Source organism: Diorhabda carinulata, chromosome 12, assembly GCF_026250575.1.
Source record: "Diorhabda carinulata isolate Delta chromosome 12, icDioCari1.1, whole genome shotgun sequence".
Classification (NCBI taxonomy): domain Eukaryota; kingdom Metazoa; phylum Arthropoda; class Insecta; order Coleoptera; family Chrysomelidae; genus Diorhabda; species Diorhabda carinulata.
The window spans coordinates 7,846,873-7,869,439 of NC_079471.1; the positions used below are offsets into that span (position 1 = coordinate 7,846,873).

A 22,567-nucleotide genomic window follows, 5' to 3' on the forward strand; every position below is an offset into this window, starting at 1 on the left:
ATTAGTTTTGTAAAAGATATTAAGCGATCTTTTTTTGGTTTTGAAATTTTCTGTTGTCACAAAGATAGAAAGATATATTTTTCCCTTAAAGAAAAATGGATACTGATCAATCCAAATTAAATTAGTTTCACTAATAAATCAACGACAATTGAGAGGCTATTAGTGTTTCAGAAATCCTTTCAAATATTTGAGATTGAGAAATAAGCTTTGTTCTCCGAACGCCAATGACTCAGAGGTTGTTCCAAGAAGAACAAAACCAGCGTATTTTTTATATATCAGGAAATTATTTCTGTTACAATTTGAAATAGATGAACGAGTTCGCCCTCGGATCAGTCTCATCTATTGAAATAATTAAATTTTTGTTTCTGTTTCGGTGATAGGGATGGTTTGCTTATTCATTGTTTGTTTTAAAGTGATGTGCTTCAGGTGATAAATAAAACCCTATCTTTCCTTCTACGACTTCAAATTCCAAGGATCCAACGGACCTTTACAACATTATTTCTGTATGTATGTATGCTTTCATTGGATTGATTTGTCTCTAATCTTTTTAGCAAGATAGTGTTTAATTTAAATAGCATTGCAACAGATTCAGCAATTTAAAATTAAAGTGAAGGAAACCTATGCAAAGCCTTGTACTTGATACATTGATTATTATTTCCAAAAGTGTCTTTCGCTCTTTTCCAGCGCGTTCTAGCGGCGGTACCCTGTACCCAAAAACTAAAGGTGTATATTAAAAGAAATTTTGTCTACTTTAATTTTGTAAATACTGAAAATATCACTAGAAAGTATCCTTTACAACTTATAAACGATTTTGTGGAAAAAGTCCGGAGGTTTTTTGCGATTTTCACTGTGAGCCGTCATTTTTTTTTATATCAATCTTCAGATTACGATTGAGCACACCGAAAGACTTCGTCAAGAAACCTTCAACCCTAATATTTTTTAAAGAGGCGCTTCTAAGCACCAAATGACTGGGCTATGAGTCAAATTTAAATATATAGTTTCATAATCAGTATACGCCATTAAGGTGATCAGTGTTCTTCATAAGTATACGCCCCTTAGTATGTTCAGTGAGTGTACGTCCGAAAATAAACTGATGTTAAAAACATAATATTCGCTGCTACTTTTAGACCGTTTTGCATCTATTTATAAAAACTAAGGCGTCCAATTACCCATTCACGAAACAGATTCTTACCTAACCCTGACATAGTAAACAGTATAAAATCATATAGAAAAGCTAAATACGAATGGAAAATTTCCATTCTCTACCGACTTTCACAGTTATTCGTTTGAATTAAAGGATAGGTAGGATTGATTTATTGCCTTTATGATGATACAATAATCATGAAAAGTATATATTTCAACGTCTTTATTGGAAAAAATAAGATAATTAGATATAAGAAACCAGGAGTTGAATAGATATAATATGTGTATGTGAATATTGCCGCGATCATTCTCGGGTTTCATGAACCTCCTATAGGGAGAGCTAGTCGACCACCATCATCAGAAAGTAATCGAAGGGAGCCAGAGCAGGTGAATGTTGTGGATGCGGAAATAAATTATAACGGCGAACTTTTCTGCAATAATAGTTGGAGAATGGGCAATCGTATAGTTGTGCAATGCAGCTATAATAATGATAAAAATGTAGATTTCATCGACATAAAAAATCAGGTGTTGTATAGTCTTGACATGAGTAGTTGTTTAGTAAGTTGAGATCAGTATGAAGTTTTTAATGTTGCTTAAAAACATATTACCAATGATAATATTAGCAACAACATTAATAATGTCCAAGATTAACAAAAAAAAAAATAAACAAACAGAAAAACATAATATAGTTTGTTAATGTAATCATCGGAAGAAATGCAGGAATGAGAATGCTGCTTCGATCATCCTCGGGGTTCAAGAAGCCCCAATAAGGGTAGCTAGGCGACTAACATCATCAGAAAGTAATCGCAGGGAGCCAGATCAGCTGAATATGACAGATGAGAAAATAAATCGTAATGGCGAACTTTTCTGCAGGCGCTGTCGCAATTCAGTTTCTTCTTCATATCGTTGTCAGCAAATTTTTGTTCTATTATACTTCTTCATGCCGTTACTGCAATAGGTGTCTTCATAATTTACACAAACCTTCTCGCTACTCTTCTTATGAATGGGGTAAGAGATGACTTTCCATTCCTTGGGCATTAGAGTACGTTTGGAAAAACGTATCGAGTTCATATAGCTTTTGTGTCTCAAACTTGATTAGTTCAGTCTCGGGATGGGCAATTGAAAAAAGATTATATGTAGTGTTAAAAATATCGATATGTCGATTTTTTTATTTCAGAGTGTTGAGTATTCAAAAATAAAAGAATTATTCGAAAGTTAAAAAAATTAATTCATTTTTTATTTACAGCAAGTATTATAAATTATATCTATCTATCTATCTACTAATATAGGATCCTTAGTTCCATTTCCAGATTTTAGTGATCTTGAATTTGTTGACATTTGTATAAAAGCATTATAATGTTTTGTTTTCAAATGTGTCGCTAAATTTGTCGTATTTCCACATATTTTGTATAAATTTTGTATTTTGTATAAATTACAAGAAACAGGTTGATTATTCCCATTTTTAGTAAAAAAATTCCACACTGCAGACATTATAAATAAAAATATAACAATTACACAACATGAAGACACAACAAATCACACCGCGTAATGTCGCTTGCCGCCATTTTACTGTACACTACACACACATACACAAGCAACATAACACAATACAGCTATGGTTGTCACGGTTACACATAGAGGGAGCACTTGTATCAAAGCTTGCCCGTTGATGTAAATAATTTATTAATTAAATATGAGGACAGGTAAAACATTACGACAATAAGGGAAATATGAAGTTAGTATATAGTAATATAAAATAAAGTTTTCTTAAAAAATATCGAATTCGATACTCAAAAATTAATATCGAATATCGATATTTCACGATAAAAAAATATCGACGATATTTATCAATTATTTTTTGAAAAAATATCGATAGTTTGATATATCGATATTTTGTGCCCTAGTGATATTCTAATGGGCGAGATTGAAACGACTATATCATTTATATGTTTGTGTCCCCTATTTGTACAATTTTTTTAATGACTAGAAATGGTTAAATCTCTGCATTTGATATCAATGTTTACATTTTCACAGTTAAATTTAATCTCACAAAAGTATAATTGAACGTTTGTGCCATTTTTATTGCACAAATTCAATTGATCAATATCGGTTTTTATCGCCTATTATTATAGAACTATGCAATCTGCTTTTTAGAAATGCCCATTCATTGTTTTAGATATGAGGATCATAACATACCATTAATTTTCAAATAAACTAGCAGATTTAATAACGATAACGAATAACGATTTTCATTTTAAGTGAAAAACAAAACAACAGTGGAAGAAAATGGAAACGGTCAGATATAAATGAAAGTTCTATTGTTTAATGATAAATGTGCGTTTTCACATTCCTAAATTGTATAGCAGGTAAAAGTGCCCTAACGATATTACCCAAGCATTTGCTGAACAATTTCTTGTTTAATGAAACTCAAGAATACTACCAAAGCAATTTCCTGAACAATTTTTTGCTTAAAGACACTTAAGAATACTACCAAAGCATTTGCTGAACAATGTTTTGCTTGAAGAAACTTAAGAATACTACTAAAGCAATTTCCTGAACAATTTTTTGCTTAAAGACACTTAAGAATACTACTAAAGCAGTTGCTGAACAATGTTTTGCTTAAAGAAACTTGAGAATACTACTAAAGCAATTTCCTGAACAATTTTTTGCTTAAAGAAACTTAAGAATACTACTAAAGCAGTTGCTGAACAATGTTTTGCTTAAAGAAACTTGAGAATACTACTAAAGCAATTTCCTGAACAATTTTTTGCTTAAAGAAACTTAAGAATACTACTAAAGCAGTTGCTGAACAATGTTTTGCTTAAAGAAACTTGAGAATACTACTAAAGCAATTTCCTGAACAATTTTTTGCTTAAAGAAACTTAAGAATACTACTAAAGCAGTTGCTGAACAATGTTTTGCTTAAAGAAACTTGAGAATACTACTAAAGCAATTTCCTGAACAATTTTTTGCTTAAAGAAACTTAAGAATACTACTAAAGCAGTTGCTGAACAATGTTTTGCTTAAAGAAACTTGAGAATACTACTAAAGCAATTTCCTGAACAATTTTTTGCTTAAAGAAACTTAAGAATACTACTAAAGCAGTTGCTGAGCAATGTTTTGCTTAAAGAAACTTGAGAATACTACTAAAGCAATTTCCTAAACAATTTTTTGCTTAAAGAATCTTAAGAATACTACTAAAGCAGTTGCTGAACAATGTTTTGCTTAAAGAAACTTGAGAATACTACTAAAGCAATTTCCTGAACAATTTTTTGCTTAAAGAAACTTAAGAATACTACTAAAGCAGTTGCTGAACAATGTTTTGCTTAAAGAAACTTGAGAATACTACTAAAGCAATTTCCTGAACAATTTTTTGCTTAAAGAAACTTAAGAATACTACTAAAGCAGTTGCTGAGCAATGTTTTGCTTAAAGAAACTTGAGAATACTACTAAAGCAATTTCCTAAACAATTTTTTGCTTAAAGAATCTTAAGAATACTACTAAAGCAGTTGCTGAACAATGTTTTGCTTAAAGAAACTTAAGAATACTACTAAAGCAATTTCCTGAACAATTTTTTGCTTAAAGAAACTTAAGAATACTACTAAAGCAGTTGCTGAACAATGTTTTGCTTAAAGAAACTTGAGAATACTACTAAAGCAATTTCCTGAACAATTTTTTGCTTAAAGAAACTTAAGAATACTACTAAAGCAGTTGCTGAACAATGTTTTGCTTAAAGAAACTTGAGAATACTACTAAAGCAATTTCCTGAACAATTTTTTGCTTAAAGAAACTTAAGAATACTACTAAAGCAGTTGCTGAGCAATGTTTTGCTTAAAGAAACTTGAGAATACTACTAAAGCAATTTCCTAAACAATTTTTTGCTTAAAGAATCTTAAGAATACTACTAAAGCAGTTGCTGAACAATGTTTTGCTTAAAGAAACTTAAGAATACTACTAAAGCAATTTCCTGAACAATTTTTTGCTTAAAGAAACTTAAGAATACTACTAAAGCAGTTGCTGAGCAATGTTTTGCTTAAAGAAACTTGAGAATACTACTAAAGCAATTTCCTAAACAATTTTTTGCTTAAAGAATCTTAAGAATACTACTAAAGCAGTTGCTGAACAATGTTTTGCTTAAAGAAACTTAAGAATACTACTAAAGCAATTTCCTGAACAATTTTTTGCTTAAAGAATCTTAAGAATACTATCAAAGCATTTATTGAACAATTTTTTGCTTAAAGAAACTTGAGAATACTATCAAAGCATTTGTTGAATAATTGTTTGCTTTAAGAAACTTAAGAATACTCCCAAAGCTTTGTTAACTGAAGAAGAATCTGTAAAATTTGTTTCTCGTACATTAAACGCTGCTAGTTATAAAAGGAAAATACCAAAAAATACACATAGAATAGATTTATACTTGTTATTTTAGAATTAGAACGATCCTTCTACGTTTCTAACCATTTTTATGGAAAAAAGAAGAATCAATATACACTACCTATCAAAAGGCTTTGCCCACCTCATAATCCATTCATTAGATTTCAAAATAATACATTTTAACAAATCTCTCGTTCATATTTTCATACTATCTAACGAAGGTCAAAACGGTGTCTTAAAACTATTTGTTTTCTTTATACTAGCGCATATTTATATTTTGTGAGTTAAACAAGTTAAAACTTGCTGATTTATTTATTATTCTTTTATTATAAATTATTCCTTTCATCTTTATGACTGCAGTTAAGTTCCGATTATAGACTAAGAGCCAGTGCCTGCCAAACATACGTTAAAGTATAAAAGCTGAAAATTTTTCTGCGTGTTCTCACTGGTGTAGGGAACAATGTTTGGGGGTTACAAACCTTGAGTAACGGTGCCTTCGGTAGGTATCAGGTAATCAAGGTGCGCAGTACCTGAGCTCTCTCACGTTAAATTATAAAAGCTGAAATTTACACAGAGTGTTCAAATGACCATTCTAAGTAATTATTCAAAAGGCCAGACCTATCCGAAGGGTCTAACACTCCGCCAGACGCGGTAGAAGGTCAAATGCACTGAGAGAGCATTGCTCAGGTACATGAATGCATTTAAGAGAGTATTCCTGCAGTTTAAATTTTATAATTAATAAAAAATTTATGTGAATATTACTGAAAAATTGTCATACAATAATTTTTAAATAACCAGACATATTCAAAGGGTTAAACACCCCCTTAGACTGGATAAAGCCCAGCTAGAACTATACATGAGAGAGCATCAGAAAACTGTTAAGTAAAGTGAATTTAATACGAAAAAAATTATTTATTCTGTACATATAAATTAAATTAAATTAAATTTAGATTTTTTATTTATTAATATAAGTAAATAAATTAGATTTAGCTCAATATTAATTAGTAGTATAAAGTCGAATGCATCGATAGATCATATCGATAGATATGTTACTTATGTATATGACTTAATGGAAAAAAAATATTTATTAGTATTTTTGAATTTTTCAGTAGTTTTAAAATAACATAAAATATACATAAATAGATATGTTTTATTTAATAATCATGACATAACTTAAAAATTCATAATAATTTAATAGTATTGAACGAAATTTGACTATAATATTTTACATATTATTTTATATATTTTTCTTGAGAATTATTTTGTAAGAATATTCAAAAACTTAGGTCTATTTGAAGGGTCTCATATATTCCTTGACACTGTAAAAGGTGGAGTACAAGCGAAAGAATGTCTTCGTGTACGTGAATGCGTATAAAATAGTATTAGTGGGTTTTAGAGATGACGAAATATACAGGTATGGAGTAAATGCCTATTTCACAGTACACTCTGAACAGCTGGACAATTTCGAGGGTCTAAAATCCCTCCAAACGTAGTACAAGGTCAAAATTCTAAATGTCTTTTTGGGGCACTAGGTTCAACAGATGCCAGTATACTTTTGACTCCGAAAGTTGAAGGTAGTGTTTCGAAAGAAAATTTTAGGAGCAAAATTGCAGTGAAATAAGTTTATAATCATGGAAGAAAATGTAGATTGTGTATTTTGTCATGAGAGTAGTGGAAATGTGATTTTATTTCTTGAACAAACATTGAAAAAGTGTAAAAGTATATTAAAATCACGACAAAAATATAAACTTAAATATAAAGATGTGGTTTTACCAAGTGGAGAGATGGAAGGTGGTTACCATAGAGAGTGCTACAAGACATTTACAGCACTGATGAAAAAATATTATGAAGATCCAGACGTGAATCCAACACCATCAACATCGACGGATGAATCTACCAGCTCTACTACACCAAGATCATCAGAAAAAACTTTACAATCTGTAGAACAAGAGGCATCAACTTCAATGACCCACGAGGTTTTTGAGAATGTAAGTGATCTTGATTCAACCTTAGAAGAGATTCCTACCGAAAGTGATGCAAGTATTGAAATTAGTTGTAAAATTTGCGTGTTTTGCAACCTTAAAAGAAAAAAACATCGATCTAAAGTCCAACCCCTTCATGAATCTGAAACAGAATCATTGAAATCCTCAATAATAGATTTCGTTAAAGAACGAGAGGAACACAAAGATTTATACAAGAGATTAATAAGTTATTTTGCTCCAAAAATATACTATCACACTGTATGTAGAGTCGATTTCAACAATAAAATTAAATTATCAACGAAAGAAACAGTCGAAACTATTTGGCATGAGCGTCGAAATTGTCATCAAAGAGCATTTGAAGAAATCCGTCAATACATACAAGAAAATGTTATTGATAAAGGTCGATGTTTCTTTTTAACTTCCTTACATAGACATTACATTGAGTTGTTAGAAACTGATCCAAACGAAAATTCAGAAAAAATAGATTCTACATTTACACCTCAGCATCTTCAAGATAAAATAATTCAACATTTTCGTAATAATATTAAATTTATAACCACACACAATAAAAAATTAATAGCCCCAAAGTATCTTTCAGTGATCGATGATAAATCATACGAACATTTGCAAGATGAAGATATTTTACAGAGAGCTGCGTTGCTTCTAAGGAAAAAAATATTAGCTACTAAACCTCAAAAATTACCAGCAAAAATTTCAACTCAGGATCTTATAAACGGAGAAATCACATTACCAGAAACATTGTTAGACTTTTATCGTGTCTTGCTTAACGGTTGCAGTAGTCGAAAAAATAGTACAAAACGTTTGCGTATTGCTAAGTCATTCAGCGAAGATGTTGTTTATGGAATTTATAATGGTAAAATTAAAACTTCGAAGCATATTCTTTTAGGTTTAACTTTAAAAAGTTTGACAAGCAGCAGGAAAATAATTGACATTGTCAATCGATATGGACATTGTATTAGTTATCAAGGAGTTGAAGAATTGGAAACAGAGGTGACATATACTTCAGTAGAAAAGTCGACTCTCTTACCAGAAACTATTAAAAAATCTTCAGAGCTATGTACTGGAGTAGCTTATGATAATTTTGATCGGTTTGTCGAAACCAGAGGTGGCAAGGATACACTTCACGACACGGTAGGAATCATTTACCAAAACATTACTTCTGATATTGTCGAATCTTCGGATTCTCCATGTGTAAACGATGATCCCTTACAAAAACGTAGGAAAAGAAGAACTTTTGAAGCGATAACATCAGAAATTGTTTCTTATCCTAAGAAACCGAAAATGACAGATACTTTAGAGTCAACTGGTAATAACACACAAAATTCTTCACCCAGAAATCTTAAATTATATACAAACATAGATATGACTTGGATGATAAGTCATGCTTTACAAATACCTGATGTGCCTATGTGGGTTGGATTTAATAGTCGGATTGATGACAATAATAGTCCAAAACAAATAATCTCTTATTTAACTCCAATTAATTCATCACCAACAAATACATCAGTCGTTTTAGAGACAATGAAAAAAAGTTTGGAAATTGCAGAAGAATTAAAACAATCTTATATCCAAGTGACATACGATCTCGCAATTGCAAAAGTTGCTTTGCAAATTCAATCAACAGAAAAACCTATGTTTGATAAACTATTCATACATTTAGGACCTTTCCATATTATGATGGCATATTTTAAAGCTGTTGGAAAAGTAATAACTGATTGTGGACTAACTAATGTTATGGTTGAAAGTAACTTGATAGCAAATGGATCTTTGAAAGGATTTCTGGAAGGAAAACATTTTAACAGATGCAAAAGATTGCATCCTCTTATGGCACTGGGGTTGGAGGTACTGCACTTTCAATCGTTTTTGCAAATGCAAAATATAAAATTTACTGATGAGATGATAGATGAAATAAAAATATTACAAAGTTGTAAAAAGTCAGCATTTAGAATCGAAAATGATAAAATTAAAACAATATATGAAGACTATTCACGATTCAAGGAACAAACACTCAATGGAGAACATGGAAAAACTTCTCAATTTTATTTAATCTATATCAATTTAGTAAATTATTATTTAACATTGTCAAGAAGCATCCGCATTGGAGATTTTGAGCTGTTCAAATATGTTCTACCAAAAATCACAAATTTATTTTTCACATGTAATCAGCCAAATTATGCTCGGTGGACTGTCAAATACTTGGATAATCTATTGAAAGTCAACGAAACTCATCCTGGCTTATCTGATGAATTTAGAAAAGGATTCTTTGGAATCAAGAGAACCGACAAAACATTTTCACAACAACCCATTGATTTAGTTTTGGAGCAAACAATCAATGCAGATGCTGCTAGAAGGCTTACAGGAGTTATACATTTTACAAATTCGATCTCTGCTCGTCAACGATGGGCTCGAAGTCATGATGTGAGAGCAACAATAATAAGTCATGTTTACGAACATTTAGGTTTACAAAAACAACAGGATGTTTCAGCAGATTTAGATAATAACAATATTAAAAATAGTATTACACAATTGCAAACGTTTATTACCACTTTTGATAAATTCATCAATCCTTTCAGCCAAACAATACCTACAGATCAATTAATCAACATTTCATCTGGTAAAGCAGCGTCTAATGAAGTAGAAAATTTTCTTTTGAATTTAGAGAAGATAGGCGATCAAGGAAGACATACTTTTATAACTGAATGTCAAACAAATATTAGTAGATTTGAGAAGAGTATTAAAAAAATTCCATTCAACAATTTTAGTTGTGATTATGAGAAGAATAAGAAAGTTCAAATAGGAGGTAAAATACAAGAAATAAAGATCCAGCGAGATTTATTTGGACGTATGCTTGGATTATCAATAGATTTTAATATCGATATATCTAAAATTCTCTCATATCCAATAACACCAGTGCCTATGTCGATGTGTCATCTAGATGGTACTATTTGTAAAACTGAAAAATCTGCATTAATGAAACATTTGGAAAAAGGAATTGAACACCAACCACCTCCTCACATAGATGTAGTGATAATTGATGGTTTCTTCTTATTGCATACTATGACAGAAGTTCCAAAGACGTTCGGGAATATCTCCAAAAAAATGTTACAAAAGTTTTGTAATTTTAATGCATCGCGAATTGATATAATATTCGATCAATATTTCACGCCATCAATTAAAGACTACGAAAGAAGTCTCCGTCAAGAATTTTCAAAACTGGATTTTACCATTAGTGGACCTGATCAAGTTCGACCCTCTGATTTCACAAAAGAATTGAAAAACTCGAAATTTAAGGAAGCTCTTATTGATTTCTTCATATCACATTGGGCAAGTGATGAAGTTGCTCCATTAATTGGCAATAAAGTAGTTAATGTTAATTTCAAACAGTGTCATTCGTTCGTTACCAATAATGATGATAAAGTGATATGCAACATACTTGAAGATCTTACATGTCAAGATCATGAAGAAGCAGACACAAAAATTGTATATCATCTGTGCAACATCGAGTATGAGGCGAATATCGTTATTAGAGCTAGCGATACTGACATTGCTGCTATAATACTTGGTCATATGGATCATATCAAAAATGAAAAATCACAGGTATGGATGCTTTCAGGAACTGGAAATAAAATGAGATACATAGATCTCACAACAATTCATAAAAATCAAGGAAATGTAATATGCAAAAGTTTGCCTGCACTTCACGCTATGACAGGATGTGATTATAATCCTGCTTTTTTCAAAAAAGGCAAAATCAAGCCTTTTAAATTGTTGAAGAAAAAAGAAGAATATCAACAACTCTTTGCTAATTTTGCCAATGTTGATTTCTATAATGAAGAGGAGAAAACTATCGCTTTCAACACGGTCCAGCAGTTCATCTGTGATTTATATAATGTAGCAGGCATAAATGATGTAGATGCAGCGCGACTCCAATTGTTTATTGATACCTACACAGCTGCAGATGTAAATGAATCATTTCAAATAAAATTAAGAAATTTCGACGCGAGTAATCTACCACCTTGTAAGAGTGAACTCATTCAGCACGTTTTAAGAACAAAATATATTGCAAGCATTTGGACCAATGCTCACTTAAAGAACCCTCATATTTACAACCCAGAAGATTATGGATGGATAATCAATGATGACAACCAATATGTCTTTAAATGGTTCGAAGGCGATCAATTACCGAACTTCGTCAGTGATGCACTTAAAACTCCATCAGGTACTTTTTTAATCAAAAGTTAATTTTAATTCAATAGCAGCTATGGATCAAATAAATGTGTTTCTTTTTTACAGAAATATCAGAAGGAGACAGTATTGAAACCAATGAAAGCAATCAATTACATGACTGGGAAAATGATGAGGATTATGGAAATTATGAAGATGACGATGACAACGATGAAAATAAAGATGATTAAATATATTATAATATTAAGCATGAATAATGTATATATATATATGTATTTACTAATTAATATTGAGCTAAATCTAATTTATTTACTTATATTAATAAATAAAAAATCTAAATTTAATTTAATTTAATTTATATGTACAGAATAAATAATTTTTTTCGTATTAAATTCACTTTACTTAACAGTTTTCTGATGCTCTCTCATGTATAGTTCTAGCTGGGCTTTATCCAGTCTAAGGGGGTGTTTAACCCTTTGAATATGTCTGGTTATTTAAAAATTATTGTATGACAATTTTTCAGTAATATTCACATAAATTTTTTATTAATTATAAAATTTAAACTGCAGGAATACTCTCTTAAATGCATTCATGTACCTGAGCAATGCTCTCTCAGTGCATTTGACCTTCTACCGCGTCTGGCGGAGTGTTAGACCCTTCGGATAGGTCTGGCCTTTTGAATAATTACTTAGAATGGTCATTTGAACACTCTGTGTAAATTTCAGCTTTTATAATTTAACGTGAGAGAGCTCAGGTACTGCGCACCTTGATTACCTGATACCTACCGAAGGCACCGTTACTCAAGGTTTGTAACCCCCAAACATTGTTCCCTACACCAGTGAGAACACGCAGAAAAATTTTCAGCTTTTATACTTTAACGTATGTCTGGCAGGCACTGGCTCTCACTCTATTAGTCCTCGTGAGATGCAAGAACGTGGTGTGACTTATACATTTTGGACCAAGATATCTTTTTCGTATGCGAATTATTGTTTTTCTTGCAAATCAGATTTGTGAGATTTAAAATGAGTAAAACCAAAGAACTATTGTCTACAACTCGTGCATTTAACGTGATTCTTCATGGTCTAGGCAAAAGTTACCGTACCATTGCCTCCGAATTAAAAATACCTCGACATACCGTACATATCATACAACATGTACATGCCGGCCTCCAAAGACCGCATTCCCTGAAGATACGTAAACGTGATTAATGACTCACGGGCCCAGAGATAGCAGCTCAGATCAACGAATCTGGGGATCTGCCTTTGAGTACTTCTATAGTGAAAATGAGATTGAGAGAATCTGACCTTTTTGGAAGGGTTGCATTGAAGGAACCTCTTTAAAGACGTTGAAATAAAAGTAAGAGATCGCAGAGGGCTTAAGAGCGTACAAATTGAACGCATGACAGAGAGTTTTAAGAAGTGATCAGTCAAAGTTTGAGGTTTTTGTGTCTAAGAAAAGTGTGTTTGTGAGCAGATCAAAGGAAGAACGGATGTTAGATCTATGTATAATACCCCCGACTGTGAAACACGGCGGAGGCTTTGTGATGGTTTGGAGGAAGGATGATTGGGAACCTGGTAAATTGAAGGGATTTTGAATAAAGAAGGTAAAAAAAATGTTTCTGTTCAGCGGAAAATGTATCTTCCAACATGACAACGATCCCTAGTAGTTCTGTTCAAAGAGTATTTGAAAGAATTGGAAAGGAAGATTATGATGAAAGTAATGATTTGTCATCATAGTCGCCCGACCTCAACCCGATTGAGTTGTAGTGAGACAAATTGGACAGGGAAGTCAGAAAGCAGTGTCCTACTTCCACCTCACATCTTTAGAATATACTAAGAAACGAATGGAACCAAACAAATTGTTACAGAGAATGCCATAATTGTGCACCGAAATAATAAAATCGTAAGTGGATTACATCGATGAATATGTAACAAATACAGACTATAGTTTTACAGTCACTATATAACTGCTTTTTGAATGATGCTAAAAAATCCTTCGATCTTCCACCCTTCTAATCGTAATATTTATCTCTTCTAAGTGATCGTAATCCGAAAAATTTATACCATTTGAAAAGGAAATGTATCAAGGGTGGAAAATTTTCAAATTACATTTATATTTATAAGAATAAACAATGAGAGCGTATGTTTACAAAACCCGTATCCATCCCAACCTTATGAATACAAAGGAATAAATATCCGATCAAAAAATAAAATCATCGAAGCGTTTACAGATGATTTTAATTTATGAGTAAAATTTAATTTTACCTTTCATCGACATCGTTAATATCACTTCCGCTGGTCCATCCTAATAAATTAGTAATAGTGGAAAATAAACTAGTAGAATCTCCGAGTCCTTCTACCATGTTTAAAACTTTTTTTTTCCAAAATTAATATTCTTAACTAAAGTAAGTTTTACGTAAAGCTCATAATTTAGGAAATGATGTTTTATTGACCGAAACTAAAATTTATTATTACCGAAATTTTAATAAAACGTTTTTGATACGGTAATGAAAATCGCGAGTAGAACGTTTCGGCGTTTTAATAAAACACGACCGTTTACAGTAGCTACTGCACTATCACTGTTGCGTTGCGTTTTCCAGCATATATGACCACCACCTGGGATTGAATCTGTTTATGAATTGATGTCACGATACGATTGCTGGCGCACATGCGAGATTTTATTTGTTTCCTTTTTCAGGTGAATTAAAAAGCAATCCTTTAATTCCTTAACACTTTAATTATACTTAATTACCACAAATCACGAAATTTAACTTTTTTTTTTATATCGGGTGGTATTAAATGTCGTTTTCTAATCTATTTTTTAATTAATTTATTTAACCAGAACGACGTTGTTTTCAACTTATTCAGCCCAACGTTCAGGTACCTCTATTATGATGTGCTTGTGATTTTTATTCAAAAAACTTCGGACAAGACGTTTTTGTGACAATTTTCAATATTGAAATGTTCTCCAAGAAAAAAAAACGAAGCGACCGAGGCAATATATGGAGAAATTTCACAATTTGGGATGCGTTAAGTAAAAATAATAAAATTAGGTAAAATTTATTAAACCAAAATTAGTCCATTGAAAAGTTATGTAGACAGCAATATGTTAGTCTGATACATAGGGGGTTGTTAAAAGCTGTTTTTGAATAAAGTTTTTAATAAAAGACGTTAAAAAATTAAAGACAAATTACTTCATATCGATTACTGCTGGATGCGGATCACCATTCATTCTCTTGAGTCTCGATAAATTTCCACGGATTTTACATTATCTTTGATCAATAAACGAATAGAGACAGAGAGAAATGTTTTATTGTCAAAACATTGTTACCATTTGTAGACAAAAGCTTGTAAAAACTAAATAAAGATACAAATAAAATAAAATTTCAATATACAGAAGAAAACCACAACGAGTAACAAAATTGTAGGTAATAGGTAATAATTAGTATTAGTATATAAGTCCATAGCAAAATAAAACCATTATGCACCATGCCCGGAATTAAATATTATTTGAATAGAAGTCGTTTACAGAGTAGAAGGAACTTTCCAGTAAATTTGCCTTCATATTATTGCGGAATGGGAAAATATTATATCGATTTGATTTCAATTGGCAAGTGATTGTGCATTTTTTTGCATTGTAAAATATTGAGCCCTTAACTAATTCTAAACGTGAAGTAGATAGGTGTATAGCCGTGCAACGACCTTTCTGAAATTAGAGAAGCGTGCTTACGAATTAAGCAAACGGAAGAGTAAGAATTTTTAATCTTTTAAAGAAGCCCTTTCAGTTATCCCTGCTGTTTATTCCGAGTAAATATATAACAGCTCTCTTTTGGAGAGAGGAAATTAATTTTTTAGATAATTTGGAAATAAGTAACTCCAATTTCAAGGAAATGTTCACAACAGGCCATAAGAATTTTACAGATTCAACGACGTCAATGGTAGTGTTATTCAACAAAAAAAGCAGCAATGTATTTCTATATGATAAAACTTTAGTTTTAGAAACGTTGAGACAGAGATTATTAGAATTGAACCATGATTTTACATTTATCTCGCTCATGGCTATAAGTACTCTAGAAAGGGGGGTTACGCGGTCCCAGATATTCTCTACCATTCTTAACAGACAGTCTAACATCCAGTGCTTAAGTGACTAGATTTTTCGCGTTTTTATTCAATAATTCCGGTTTATATTTAACACCATCATATATTTATTAACACGCTTCTATTATTTTTAACTGTATATTAATGAATGACTTTAGTTTTTACACTAGAGCGATCAGAAGTAATTCAAACTTCGCACGTACCGCATTCACTTTTCACTCACCGAATAAACACTACCGTCCATCTTATCCTAGAGAGCCATTTCGAACTTTGTATGAATGTAATAATAATTCGATCAAAATATCTGATTATTGTGATTGCATTCGTAATTTTTTTTGTCACCTTTGTATGAGAGTAAGAAAGATACAACTAATGCTCGAACAACGTAAGCACGCAGTCTCAAACTTACAAAATCCAGATAAAACAATCAAAACGTTTCGGAAAGAAATTGGTAGAAAATTATAACTCGAGAACTAGCTGTCGATATCACCATTTTGAGTGAATTAAGTAAATGAAGAAATGGAGGATATAGGAGAGGGAAGACCCACTTAGTAACCGTAACGGGATAAGAATTCGAATGACCCGGAATAAGAATCGAACCTAAATCTATTAGCTTTAACAGTTAAGTTATCCTAGAGACACGTACCGCATTCACATTTCAGTCACCGAAAAAACACTACCGTCCATCTTACCCTAGAGAGCCATTTTGATCTTTACACTCTTGTACTGATATCAATGTAATAATAATTTGATAAAAATATCTGATTATTCTGATTAGATTCGTAAATTTCTTTTTTTATCCTTTGTATGAGGGTAAGAAAGATAGAACTAATGGGCGAACAACGTAAGCACGCAGTCTCAGACTTAGAAAATCGAAATACAACCATCAAAACGTTTCGGAAAGAACTTGGTAGAAAATTAGAACGAGTGACATCGAAAACTAACTTTCAATATCACTATTTTTGAGTGAATTAGATAAATAAGGATATGAGGATGTAGGAGTAAGGAGAAAGAGATAATGAAAAGGGAAGTTCGACTCAGTGAATGATTTTCAGAAAACGAAAAAATCATGCGTGCAGCCTCCAGACTGGGAATCAGACTCAGATTTATTGGTTACAAAACGCAAAGTTAATTTGAAAATGACATAGAAAGCACTTCACGTTTTTATAATAGTGGCATTAACATCAGTAATTTCATTTTTATGCCAAGAATTTTTTACTTTTTAGTTGGATTATTGCAAAAAGTGTGTTATTTTTTTATTTTGTAAACTATAATTTATTTTTTTTCTTAAATCTTAAAAGGATGTCGAAAGTTGTTTACGGGTTTTAGCAGTTTGTCACTTCCTGTTTATATTCTTAAGCTCAAATTATTCCTCATGTTACCTCAGCCATCCCCGGGGTCGCTTGAAAGCTTCTTTCAATTTTACTTTCAAAATTCTCTTTTCTAGCCTACTGTATTCGCATTTTCAGTTTTTGAATAATGTTTGGTGCTTTATAAAGATTTTCAATTTCCTTGTTGGTGAGTATTCGATATTCTTCCGCATCTGTGTCACTGACAGATCCGTAAATGTTAGTTTTGTCAATGTTTTTAGGTACAATTTATCACAGCGGATTAAGAATCAATATAAATGAGTTTTCTGTCATTTTCCGTGTACAGAAAATCACGAAGCACTCTTGGAAAATCCATATGCATTTTCCCGTTACTATATGTTTGTTGAATTAACCTACCAATCATGTCAACCTAACATAATTACTCCTAGTATTAACAGTAATTTGGGATAAAAGCTGTCGGTTGTGATTCTCTTTATAGTACAGAATGAATTTGTAAATTAATTACACGTTCATGGAGATATTACTGAAGCTGTTGAATTACAAAAGATAATAATATAATTTACTGCAAATTAACCAAATGGCCGACGATAGGGAATAACGCAGCCGCAGCTATACCCGTCCGCCCCTTTAAAAACAAATTTTTCAAAAAATAAAAACAAAGAAGAACCGTCTATTTTCGTTTTTTACTAGCCAAAAAGATCCTCGTTGGTTTATTTTGGCGAGGGATGGGGACATTTTGATGCAGGATATAGGGTAAGATGATGCATTTCCGAAAACTTTTTTGACCAAGTTTGAGCCGTCTATATCAGTTTTGAGTACTTACAATTTAAATATAACCTTTGAAAATGCATGTACAAAAATTTAGAGCTGTCGGAGTCATTAGAGCACAGGTTTTGATAAAAAATTTTTTTCTCCTATTTATGAATCAGAGCGAATTACATAAAAAACTCTAAAGCGATTTCGGAGAGCACAAAATTCCCCACAAGGTCCATCAAACTGATTTGCCTTATTGTAGAAAGTGAGAAGTATTAGAAATTTGAAAAAAAAATGTTTTACATGCATTTTAATAGGTGAAACTTTAAATTGTTAGTACTTATAATTGATGATGTAGATTAATATTTTGATTGAGCACCGGAAAAAATGAGATGAGATGCATTTCGAGCTTGCAGAAGATCTTTATTGACCCATGATTGGCTGTCAGTGATTACCATTTCGAATGGGATGTCTGTGTCAACATGCTATGCATTTGGACCATTGATTTATTACTGTTTTTTACCCCGTAGACGACGTTCAAGCATTCCTATAGTGTCTCGAAAAACAATTTTTTTACATGCATTTTAAATAATAAAACTTTTATATTTAGATTAATATTTTGATTAGCACCGTAAAACAAATTTTTCGGAAACGAATCACCCTAATGAGGGTTTCATGAAATGGTTCTGATAAAAGAAAAATTCATTCTGAAAGGCTCGTATTGAGATGGATTAAAGGAGGGTAGTGTGGTATAGACTGAATTAATTGGATCAAAATAGGTAACTCGAAGAACCAAACACCTTTTCCAAGAGTGTAATAAATTTTAACTTTATTTTAGTGAATTTAGATATTAGTCCAGGAGCCAGCAATCCTGGAAGCTCGTGATCACGGATTCTAATATTTTTAATGAAAAATAAAAGTTAACTTTTAGACGAACAAGATTTGCTTGGTCGGCGTAGATTTGATTGGCCGGAAATATTTTAATTAAATTATTTATTATTAAATTTCCATAATTTTTTCCGTCTTCACGGATTTTGATCAATCCTATATAGAATTTTGTGTGAAATATTATGTTCAACAAGAAAAAATCCGGCCGACCGATGATTTTAAGCCGGAAAGATCACGCATACCTATTTGAATGGTGTGATAAGGGGTAAAATTTATCCATTATCATGGAAACCTTTTTTTTAATTATCTTGGTATGCGTGCTTACAAACTGCGTGTGAGTGAGGATTATACTGTTATATATTTCCTTAAGTTTTTAACTATTTATTATACTAATTAATGTGGAAAAGAGGGACTACAGGAAAATTTTTATTTGGGTTGATTATATAATAAACGAAGGTTGATACAAAAAATATGTTCAATTCAAGTTTATTGATCAATAATCATCTATATCATTATCATCAAAATTATCATTTCTCTCTTCTTCCGATTCTTCGCTTTCTTCCTCATTCTGTTGGCAACTTAATATTTCCTCAACCTCTAACGGTGTCGATGGGCCAATGTACCACAATGGTTCGAGTTTACTGGATTCATTTACTTGCCATCCATATTCTGTTGGATGATATAATGTACAAATAGGTTCAGTAGCATTTTGCCACATTGCGTTTACAAAAATGGTGCGTAATATTTTTTACGTTAAAGTTTCCCAGCATGATGGGATATTATTTGAATTGAAATTTATCATACCTTTGTAAAATGTTTCTTTGTCGGTTGTACTTACAAAAAATTTTAAGAATAATTCAAATCTTGCAACATTAAAATTATTATTTTTCACGTTATACATTTCATTTGTAAATCTTTGGACTAAATCTGTCTACCAAGTTATGAATGTGAATTAAAAAAAAGGTTTCTGTGATAATGGATAAACTTTGCTCCTTATCACACACTTTTTTCTTGTTGAACATAATATTTCACACAAAATTCTATATAAGATTGATCAAAATCCGTGATGACGGAAAAAAATTGTGGAAATTTAATAATAAATAATTTAATTAAAATATTTCCGGCCAATCAAATCCACGCCGCCGAAGCAAATCTTGTTCGTCTAAACGTTAACTTTTATTTTTTATTAAAAATATTAGAATCCGTGATCACGGAGTTTTCAGGATTGGTGGCTCCTCGCCAGTGATATATTATTATCGTGTACAATTTGGCTGCTGAACGGGTTCATCAGGTTACATGTTACTCTGATACACAGTTGGTTCGAGGATAGCACAAGGAGCTGGATTGGGCATTTTTTAGCCAAAATGCAAGTTTTATTCTTTAGAGTTCCTCGCAAGAAATATATGTGGTCAAGGTTGTTAATTGTTTATATAGAAACCTCACTAGAAAGCACATTTACATTTGCTCTAATAACCAAGTGGCCTTGAAGGTCTTGAAGACTAGCCTCTGAGTGTAAACAAAGTCTAAAAGCAATAACTAATAGAAACAAAGTAACCTTCCTGCAGCTATCAGGAAAATAGGTTTTACCAAGCAGTGAAAAACAGTCAGCCATATGAAAAAAGGGACTAGAGTCCTACTGGTGCCTCATGAGATGTCACACCAACAACGAACTGAATCGATGGCTACAGGATCCGATGGAATCTTACTGAAGAAACACTCCAGGCATAAAACAATCCAAAAGATGAATAAAATACCAACTTAAAAAGGACGGATGTGAATTGGTCGCCACGGTAAACTCTATACCTGCATATCGAAAAGGGTCGCTAATCATGACATGTGAATCGTGCCTCGGTTACAAAAATGGTTAATTTTACGAGTCGTTCAATGCAAAATTCGATTATTTCTTTCTTTAGCTGTACAGATTAGGTTGTTTTACATTTTTCATTTTTTAGGGAAACATGCTACTGTCAAAACAATAAATGACAAACCAAAAATAAGGAAATTATAATATTATATTGGTGTTATTGAAACATTTGGGATTTGAATATAAAGAGGACGACTACAGAAGAGCATTGAACGAACAAATATTGATAGACAAAAAGCATGTTTTCTTCGAAAATATATATCATGATAGTGTAAGTTATATTTGGATATATGCCAAAGGAAACAAATTAAGTTCTTGTCGGATAATAATACATATTAATTTTGGATTTTGTAACTTATTCACCCAGTAGGATGTCTATATTTCTATCAAAAGAGTTTTCCCAAATATGTTGATATTAACTATATAAATAAAATACAATAAAAAAAATTAAATTTCTTTTTTAATTGCAAATTCGTAGAAGGTCGACTCATAAAATATTAGTCATAACGATTATTTCCACTGAGTTAACCCAGAAAAAACCGTTAACCTAGGCTGGAGCTCTCAAACTCGTCTTTTTCGAGGCATTTGGTCGTCCGTTTTCTTCCTTTTTCAGCCAGGACAGCTCAATCATAAAACAATTACCACAAACCCAGCCCTGCAGAGGAGCAGCTTCTATATCAGGGCCAATTCCATTAAACCTTCCCATCTATAAAACATTTCGTTATCCTAACCAAATATACCCATCAAATCTCTCTCTCTTACCGCGTTGACAAAAATTTTGATTTTAATTATATGAATTTTGGTGCTGAAGTATTAGACCTTCACCATTTCTACTGTACTATTATATCAAAAATGTTTCTTATGAATAAAAAACTAGCCAAAATACAGTACACCATTTGTTTTTCTTTTTGTTTCCGATATGAAAACCCGCGACCAATTTACCTGTTGCGATTAGTGGAGCGGGTAATTTTAGCGCCTCTTAAAAATCTGAGAAGCTTCTCAAGACATCATTAAGCTGTTAGTCGGTATTCTAACAGTCTCCAGCTCCGTGGCAGAGGAGGATAGCTGTAGATTCTGCGAGCAAGATATGGTGACAGCAGAGCATCTACTTTACAAATGTCCTGTCCGTTTCAGAAAAAAGATTAGAAACCACCTCTAATATGGGCAACATAAACCTCAAGCTTCAAGTGTAGGGCCGCCCCTAAAGCTACGTCAATGTATCAAAGTATCGCCGAATGTAATTCTTTTCAATTTAAAAATTATTTTATCATTTTGGTTTCCATATTTTTTTTTGTTTAAAATTTAACGAAATGCACATCACAATACGTTATATAATAACATAATATTTGTTCACCAGATTAATTCCTTCTATAAAATCACTTTTTTAAAATCTTCTGTAATAAATGTGTTGACGTATATTTCGTCAATGGCATGAGATTTAATTTTATAATGATTATAATTAGAACAAACTGCTCCCTTATCTTGATTCAAGATTTATATTTTAATTGATCAATATTTACTTTACTTTTGAATTAAATGACATAGCATGTAAAATTTATTTTATACTGCACTCAAATGGAAATGGTATCCGTTCGATTTAATTGTAAAACTGTAAAAATTCTCTAAATCCACATATTCTAATTTGATGTTTGAAATTTTTGTGAGTACGATGGAAACGAAAAAAATATTTGACTTGACGTCAAACCTAACAAACACGCGATCTGAATCAAAACGGTTGGAAGTTATTTTGTAATATGCGTAAATAATTTGTCTTAGTAGAGGGTTATCATAAATTATGGACCAATTTTCAAAAATGTAGGAGTCTCGTCTCAGTCAACTGGCCCAACTTCCCGAAACCTATTACGGTAGGCATGACTAGAAGAAAAATGGGGGGGCACATCATTTTTCCCATGTTTTGAAACCTCCTGA

At 31.8% G+C, this 22,567-nt stretch overlaps 1 protein-coding gene across 1 annotated transcript in view; it reads right to left on the reverse strand.

The window, feature by feature from the left end:
- LOC130899971 (protein GDAP2 homolog) overlaps positions 1-22,567 on the reverse strand; it is a 96,177-nt gene that overhangs the window by 12,207 nt on the left and 61,403 nt on the right. The window lies entirely within an intron of this gene.